Source organism: Mandrillus leucophaeus, unplaced genomic scaffold, assembly GCF_000951045.1.
Source record: "Mandrillus leucophaeus isolate KB7577 unplaced genomic scaffold, Mleu.le_1.0 Scaffold296, whole genome shotgun sequence".
Lineage (NCBI taxonomy): Eukaryota > Metazoa > Chordata > Mammalia > Primates > Cercopithecidae > Mandrillus > Mandrillus leucophaeus.
Window position 1 is genome coordinate 2,795,205 of NW_012103098.1, and position 8,329 is coordinate 2,803,533.

The 8,329-nt window shown below is 48.3% G+C and overlaps 1 long non-coding RNA gene across 1 annotated transcript; it reads right to left on the reverse strand.

The window, feature by feature from the left end:
- Window positions 1-5,051: 5,051 nt before the first annotated feature.
- On the reverse strand, window positions 5,052-8,327 carry LOC105543995. The gene is made up of 3 exons (XR_001006701.1): window positions 8,239-8,327; window positions 6,066-6,149; window positions 5,052-5,339 (listed from the first exon to the last, which is right to left on the reverse strand). It is a non-coding gene; the product is annotated as an uncharacterized LOC105543995 (long non-coding RNA).
- Between the last annotated feature and the right edge of the window lie 2 nt (window positions 8,328-8,329).

Consider the following 8,329-nt stretch of genomic DNA (forward strand, 5'->3'; position numbering starts at 1 on the left):
TCAAATGGTGCAACAACTTTGGAGAACAATTTGGTAGTTCCTCAAAAAGTCAAACGTAGAGTTACCATATAACTCAGGTTCCACTTTTGGCTATATATCCAACAAAAATGAAAACATAAGTTCACATAAAAATTAACAAACAAATGCTCATAGCAGCATCATTCACAATGGCCAAAAATGGAAACAAACCTAACACTTATCAACTGCTAATAAATAAACATAATGTGGTATATCCAAAAAATACACTATTACTCCATCATAAAAGGACCGAAGGATTCACACTACAATATGAACGGACCTTGAAAACATAAGGCTAAATTAAAGAAGCCAGTCACAAAAGGCCACACACTGTATGATTCCATTTCTATGAAATGTCCAGAAGAGGCAAATCCATAAGGACAAAAAGTAGATTAGTGACTGCCAGGGGCTGGGGCACAGAGGGATGGGAAGCTTCTGCTAACAGCTACAGGTTCCTTTTTGGGCTGATGAAATGTTCTGGAATTAGATCGTGGCGATGGTCACTCAAAGTTGTGAATATACTAAAAACTACTAAATTGTACACACTGGGTGCAGCAAACCACCGTGGCACATGTATACCTATGTAACAAACCTGCACATATGGCACATGTACCCCAGAACTTAAAGTTTAATAATAATAATAAATAAATAAATAAATAAATAAATTGTACACATTAAAAAGAGTTAATTTTATGGTATGTGAATTATACCTCAATTTTTAAAAATCCACACCATGGCCAGGCGTGGTGGCTCACGTCTGTAATTTCAGCACTTTGGGAGGCTGAGGCAGGTGGATCACGAGGTCAGACGTTCGAGACCAGCCTCGCCAACATAGTGAAACCCCACCTCTACTAAAAATACAAAAAATTAGCCAGGTGTGGTGGCAGGCCATCTGTAAACCCAGCTACTCAAGAGGCTAAAGCAGGAGAATCACTTGAACCTGGGAGGCGGAGGTTGCAGTGAGCCGAGATCGCACCGCTGCACTCCAGCCTGGGCAATAAGAACGAAACTCTGTCTCAAAAAATCAAAATAAAAAAATTCACACCATGGCCAAATAGGGTTCCCTGGGTCCACCCTATCCAATGTCAGCAACACAAGAGGCAGAACACGTGTGGAACAATTTCCAAGAGGACACAGATGGTATAAAAGTTAAGAGAAACATTCCTTAGAGAGCTCCCAGCCTGGAGAAAAGGCTGACAAATCTTTAGGCCCCAAATGAAGATCTAATCCAGTGGTTTTCAAGTGGGACATGTGGCAATGTCTGGAGACATCTTTAATTGCCACAGCTGGGTGGTGAAGTGCTACTCGCATCCAGTGGGTAGAAGCCAGGGTGCTGCTAAACAACGCATGGGATAGCTCCTTACAGAAACACATTATCCAGTCCAAAATGTCAGCAGTGCCATGGCTGATCAACTGTGGGTTTAATCCAAAGATGGGTTCAATTGCTTTTTTAAATCCTAGGATTTATATAACTTAGGGACCTGTTTGATAACACTAATTCCAAATACATCAAAACTTCTACAAGTAGTGGAGCCTGCCTCAAACCAGAACCAGATGTAGCCAGCCCAGGCCCATCTCAGGCAAACCAGTTTCAAAAGCGCAGTCCAGGCCTTTCTACCCTCAGAGCCAGGCACATGTGAGGCAGCCAGCGAGATCTCTCCTCAAAGGCACAGGTATCAAGTAAGGAATAAATACCGTCAAAGGGCTGCATGTCAAGTTTCATCCCTAAATGGCTAACCAAAGCTTCCTTAAAGCACAATCTTTTTTTTGAGACGGAATCTTGCTCCGTCGCCCAGGCTGGAGTGTAGTGACACGGTCTCTCAGCTCACTGCAAGCTCCACCTCCCAGGTTCACGCCATTCTCCTGCCTCAGTCTCCCGAGTAGCTGGGACTACAGGCGCCCACCACCACGCCCGGCTAATTTTTTGTATTTTTAGTAGAGATGGGATTTCACCATGTTAGCCAGGATGGTCTCGATCTCCTGACCTCGTGATCCGCCTGCCTTGGCCTCCCAAAGTACTGGGATTACAGGTGTGAGCCACTGTGCGTGACCTTTAAAGTACATTATTTCTTAAAATACTAACCAGTAAAGTTTATCTGAAAGACTTGCATAAGGAACGCAAATTTTTTCTCACATAAGAAAGGGTAAAAATATGTTTACAAAAGGGTATGTTGCTAACCCTATACTTGCTGGTATATGCTAAATAAAATCCAAAGCACATACACAGTTCCCATCTGTGAATGCTATCTACTTTTTCACCTATCCCTGCCAAGCTCAGTGGCCCAAGGTTAGCACTGCCACCAAATTTCTAGGCTCTTCAGTGATGCAAGAAAAGTTCAACTGTCTTACTCTGAAAAGACTTTAAGGAAGTTGTTGTTGTTGTTGTTGTTGTTGAGACGGAGTCTCACTCTGTGGCCCAGGCTGAAGTGCAGTGGCATGACCTCGGCTCACTGCAACCTCCCCTTTCCAGGTTCAAGTGACTCTCATGCCTCTCTCCTCGGTAGCTGGGACTACAGGCATACGCTACCACGTGCAGCTAATTTTTATATTTTTAGTAGTGAAGGGGTTTCGCTATGTTGGCCAGGCTGGTCTAGAACTCCTGGCCTCAAGTGATCTGCCTATCTGGGCCTTCCCAAAGTGCTGGGATTACAGGCGTGAGCCACTGCACCTGGCCAAGAAAGTTGTATTTTAAATACAGCTGGGCTTTTAGGACCATAACTTACAGGTTACTTCAGGGTGAGCCTGAATAAGGGAGTGGATTCTTCCCCGTCTTCATCATATAAAGGGAAAACGAGTAAACATAAATTATCTGAAAATCTATCACTCAGAGAAAACTAGTCTTAGCATTTTGGTGTACGTAAACCTCCTAGAGTTTTCCTAGACAAATATGTCCATATCAACTTTTTATAAAAATGAGACCACAGTCAGCCAGGTACGTGGCTCATGCCTACAGTCCAAGCACTTTGAGAAGCAGAGGTGGGAGGACTGCTTGAGCTCGAGTTTGAGGCCAACCTGAGCAATATTGCAAGACCCCATCTCTACAAAAAAATTTTAAAAATTAGCGGGGTGTGGTGGCATGCACCTATAGTTCCAGCTATTTGGGAAGTTGAGGCAAGAAGATCGCTTGAGCCCACGAGTTTGAGGTTGCAGTGACCCATGATCAGGCCACTGCACTCCAGCCTGAGCAAGGGAGTGAGACCCTGTCTCAAAAAAAAAAAAAAAAAAAAAAAAACTACAGCCATACGATTGGATACTGCTTAAGAAAGCTGCATTTTTTTGAGACAGAGTCTGCTGGGAAGACTGGTGTGCTGCTGGGAAAATGATGGGGGAGCTGCAGACTTGTTTTTTGTTTGTTTTTTCCCAAAGAGCTAGGATCACAGGCATGAGCCACTGTGCTCAGCCTCGCTGTACCCTTTGATTTTTCTTTTTTTTTTTTTTTTCTGAGATGAAGTCTCACTCTCTGTTGCCCAGACTGGAGTGCAGTGGCATGATCTCGACTCACTGCAACCTCTGCCTCTTGGGTTCAAGCGATTCTCCTGCCTCAGCCTCCCAAGTAGCTGGCATTACAGGTGCCTGCCACCACACCCAGCTAATTTTTGTATTTTTAGTAAAGATGGGGTTTCACCATGTTGGCCAGGCTGGTCTCGAACTCCTGACCTCAAGTGATCTGCCCACCTCAGCCTCTCAAAATGATGGGATTACAGGCATGAGCCACTGCGCCCCGCCTGTTTTCTTTTTTTTCTTTTTTTGTAATCTCTTCTACTAGACTTTAGGGTTGTCCTTACTATCTTGTTACAACCCTGGAATGACTACCTTTGTTCATATATCCTTTTTGCAGTTGCCTGATTTTTCCTTAGAAAAAAATTCTCATAAATAGAACTGCTATTTAATATTGTGGTTTCGGCCAGGTGCAGTGGCACATGCCAGTAATCTCAGCACTTTGGGAGGCTCAGGCAGGCAGATCACTTGAGGTCAGGAGTTCCAGACCAGTCTGGCCAACATGGTGAAACCCCATCTCTACTAAAAACACAAAAATTAGCTGGGTGTGGTGGCACAAGTCTGTAGTCCCAGCTACTCGAGAGGCTGAGGCAGGAGAACTGCTTGAACCCAAGAGGCGCAGGTTGCAGTGAGCCGAGATCGCGCCACTGCACTCCAGCCTTGGTGACAGAGCAAGACTCCGTCTCAAAAAAACAAATATTGGCCAGGTGCGGTGGCTCAAGCCTGTAATCCCAGTACTTTGGGAGGCCGAGATGGGTGGATCACGAGGTCAGGAGATCGAGACCATCCTGGCTAACACGGTGAAACCCCGTCTCTACTAAAAAAATAAAAAAATAAAAAAAAACTAGCCGGGCGAGGTGGCAGGCGCCTGTAGTCCCAGCTAATTGGGAGGCTGAGGCAGGAGAATGGTGTAAATCCGGGAGGTGGAGCTTGCAGTGAGCCGAGATCTGGCCACTGCACTCCAGCCTGGGCGACAGAGCGAGACGAGACTCCGTCTCAAAACAACAACAACAACAAAAAAAAACAAAACAAAAAAACCCCAAATATTGTGGTTTCACACTGCCTAAGTGCTGTTCTTAAAGTCTGACAACGCATTCTGTCCCCAGCAACTTACGAAAGTTGTTCTTCTGTCCAGGACGGAGTACAGAGCTGTTCTACGACACACTCTCCCATCAGAGGAAATTATCTACCCTCAACCTTAGCACCCTGGCAGCGTGGACCCCGATTACACGTCCCAAGATGGTGATATTCCACCATCACAGACTAATCCCTTAATTAGTTTTGAGCTGTGAACCAACAACTCAACAATAGTCTATCCCAGGTGTCAGCTGTTTCTAATCCAGCCTCATCCATCTGGATGGAAACCTAGCTTAAACACCCACAGGCCATTTTTGCTAAACAAAATGCCTTGTGGTAGAGGAAAGCATCTCTGTGGCCACACTCAGTCTAATTTAAGGCAAATCTGTCAACTAACATGCTTCTGCCCACAACACATCCCTAACCAGGGTGACGTTCCTCCATCTTCTAACCTAGGGTCAAACCCCGGCCCACCTCAAAGCTGAGGTCCCCCCTGGTTTGCTGCCTCAAGCTTGGCAGTTGTGGGTTTGCAGGCACAGGTGAAAACCCGATGAGGAACTTACATAGAAGTGAAAATGCAAGAAGTGGGCCAGCACTCTGGGGGTCACGCCAGGGAAGGCAGCCAGGAGTTTCTGGAGGTAGACCTCCAGATCCTTCTCCCTCTTCTCCACCAAGCTTCTTGAGTTTTTCCCAATTATCTTTTTGGGCGGAAGCAGATTTTTATCAATCTTTCTCTCTGCAACGAGCTGTAAAAAAACATAAGCACATCAACCACAGACTAAGAGGCTCTGTGCCTATGTAAGGCCGAGGCAAGAAGCCTGAGGACAGGCGCTTGTTAGCACTTGCACAGCCCCTCCCTGCAGTACCAAGATCAGTGACCAACCGAGGGCACCTGGGATTCGCCTCTTTCAATCCAAATTAGCATTAGAAATACCAATACAATTCCAGACAAGGATTCTATCTGGAGACTTTGGAGACATTCAGAAAAGTAACACCATTTGCCCCTAAAATTGCCATCTTTTCCAAGCCAGAGTAAAAACCAATTAGGGCAGTGGTGTGTCTTTAAAACATGCTGTAAATGACCCAGAGAAAGACAGCATCTCCAAAAGCAAAGAAAAGATGGAATCACAGCCAGATATTACAGCACAGGCTTTGGAATAGCCATAGCTAGGTCGAACAAGTTCAAACCTGTCCCCTTCCCAGGAAACTGTCTCAGCATCTCGTATCCAAGCTAGGACTGGAAATATTAAAACTGAAATTCAAATATGCTCCTTGCAGACTGGCTCATGCTAGAGCTGAAGGCTAGCATTTACGTGCTATATTAATGAACGCAGTTATATTAACAAAGTGATTTATTAAGAACTATGGACATGGAGCCTCTTTTGCCCTAAAACTAATGTGTGGCACAATGGAAACTTGGCCTACAGGACCCTCCAGCCCTGAAATATGTGCTCCCAGCTCTTAACAGTTACCTTTTCATGCAGGTCATGGAAGTCGCTGTAGCGGTGCTTTACCGTCCACTCATGGTTGCCATCAGTGACCTGTATGATGTAAACCTAAAAGGGGAAACCAAAAGCCCTTGTAGCAAGGGAGCCCCAACAAGGAGTCTCCTCCCCCTATAGCAAAAGCTGCAATTACCTTTCCCAATTATCTTTTATCAGTCTTTCTCTCTGCAACTCAGACCCACCCCAAGGCCAAAGTCAGGCTGCCCCTGCCCACTAGCCTCTGCACCTGACCCTTGCTGACCAGCAGGGCCCCTCTCAGCCTCCTCCATGGCCCAAGCAGTAGGGCTGGGAGGCACATGGGACAAGCCTGTGGCTCCATCCATCAGTAAGGAATGAAAAAAGTGATTACCACAACAAGTCACCTCTTTAGTTTTTTACCTCCTGCCTCTAGGTAACTCAAAACCCAACCCGAGCTGCAGGCAAGGCCATTTCTTCCAAGGGAGGGAGGAGGGCCAGTTGTAGCCTGAGTATCTTCTCTGTTGTACTTCTTTCCAGGTGCCCTACCCTCCTGGAAGCAAGTCCTTTTCCAACCCTTTCAACTGGTTCATGGCTGTGATTTCTGCTACTGAGCCAGGAATCAAGGTACAAGCAGCTGATGTGGGGAGGCAGTGGTAGCAACTAAGCTCTATCAGGAGGCAATATGGCCTAGAGGTTAAGGAAGGCCTGGGTTAAAAACCTGGTTCTGTCATTTCCTGGCTGCAGCTTATGTGTCACTTATATAATTAACTTGGAGCCTAAGTTTTCTCTGAGCCTCAGTTCCTCCATCTTAGAATCAAGGACCAAGTAAGGCAATGCATGTAAAATGCTTTGTCCATGGGCCTGACCCATGGTAAGTGTTCAAAGGGTAGGTGTGTTCATAATATCCAACTCGGCACACCCGGAGACAGAGGATGGTAGGGTCCAATCTAGATCACCACCTCCCCCGACACACATGCAGAGGAGGGGTGCAGTCCAGAATAGGGAGAGCTTTTTGAAGATGGCCCTCTTGCTGAAGGTGCCCCTAGCTGATGGCCAGCCAGCCATCAGCTCAGAGACCTCACCCGCCTCCTGCACCTAGTTTCCCTCTCCTCTCTGCAGCATGGAGCTGAAGCCTTCTCCAGCCCTGAGGAGCAGCCATTTCTCCAGGCTGGCCTGTTGCTCCAGGATCCACCCCTCTCCTCTTCCCATCCTGCCTGATTCCTTCCCTTTGCCCTCAGGAAAGGAGAAAAGAGCCCGATGAATGGCCCTCAGAGGGGGAGGTTAGGATGAGGGCCAGGGAGGGGGGTGCAGGCAGGGCCAAGGCCCCCACCCACTCCCTACCCTGCGGGAACAAAGGGGATGAAGCAGGGAGGTGCTCAATGCCTAGTTTTTGCCAGGCAGCCCACCAGGCTCACAGGCCTGGCATCCAGCCCCATCAGAGTCGGAAACTACCCCCATTTGTCCTCTGTCTCCCCCATGGCTTAGAAGTGTGTGTGCGCAGCTTGTTGCCCCATCTCGCTCCCACAGCCCAAAGTCACGAAGATTCCTAAGGTTTATAGGGTCTGCGCTTCAGCACTGAGACCACCCCTATTTCTCCACAGCTGGACTCCACCCGTCCTCCGTTCTTGTCTCCGCCCGACCCCCAAGGCGTCTGCCCCCCAGGTCTATCCTTCACTTCTCAGAGAAAATCTCAACCACCACCGCAGGCTTCCCAGATCAGGGTGCTGGCGCCTTCTCTTTCTTCAAGGCCTGCGGAGCCTGACCCTTTTCCCTGATTCCATCCATCAGAGACCCTCTCCCCATCGCCTTTCTCCTGAACCCCAGTAACGGTCTCTCAGGCCGGGGCTCCTCCAGTCCTAGAAGATCTAGAGGGGTTTAGCCTCATCTAGACACCCCCCTCCCCAGGCCCCCTTTATCCCCAGATGCCGCTCCCAACCCGAGCCTCCCTTTCTGATCGCGTACCCTTTTCCAAACCGCCTCCCCAGGCCCCGAGCAACCCTTCACCCGAACCTGCGAGGCCCAGATCCCTTTCCTTAGATCCCCCGTCCCAGCCCCCTCGCAATCGCAGACCCTTCTACCCGCTCCTCAGGGTTGCAGATCCCGAACCCCTCCCCAAGCCCCCAAGTCGGACTCCCGGTCCCAGCCACCACCCCCGCTTCAGGTGCCCGCGCCCCCAACAAACCGTATAAGTGTCCACGAGCTCCGAGCCCAAGACGCGAGCTTCCTTGGCCGGCTCGGCTTCCCGCTCGGGCCCGAAGGTGCGCGGCGTCGCC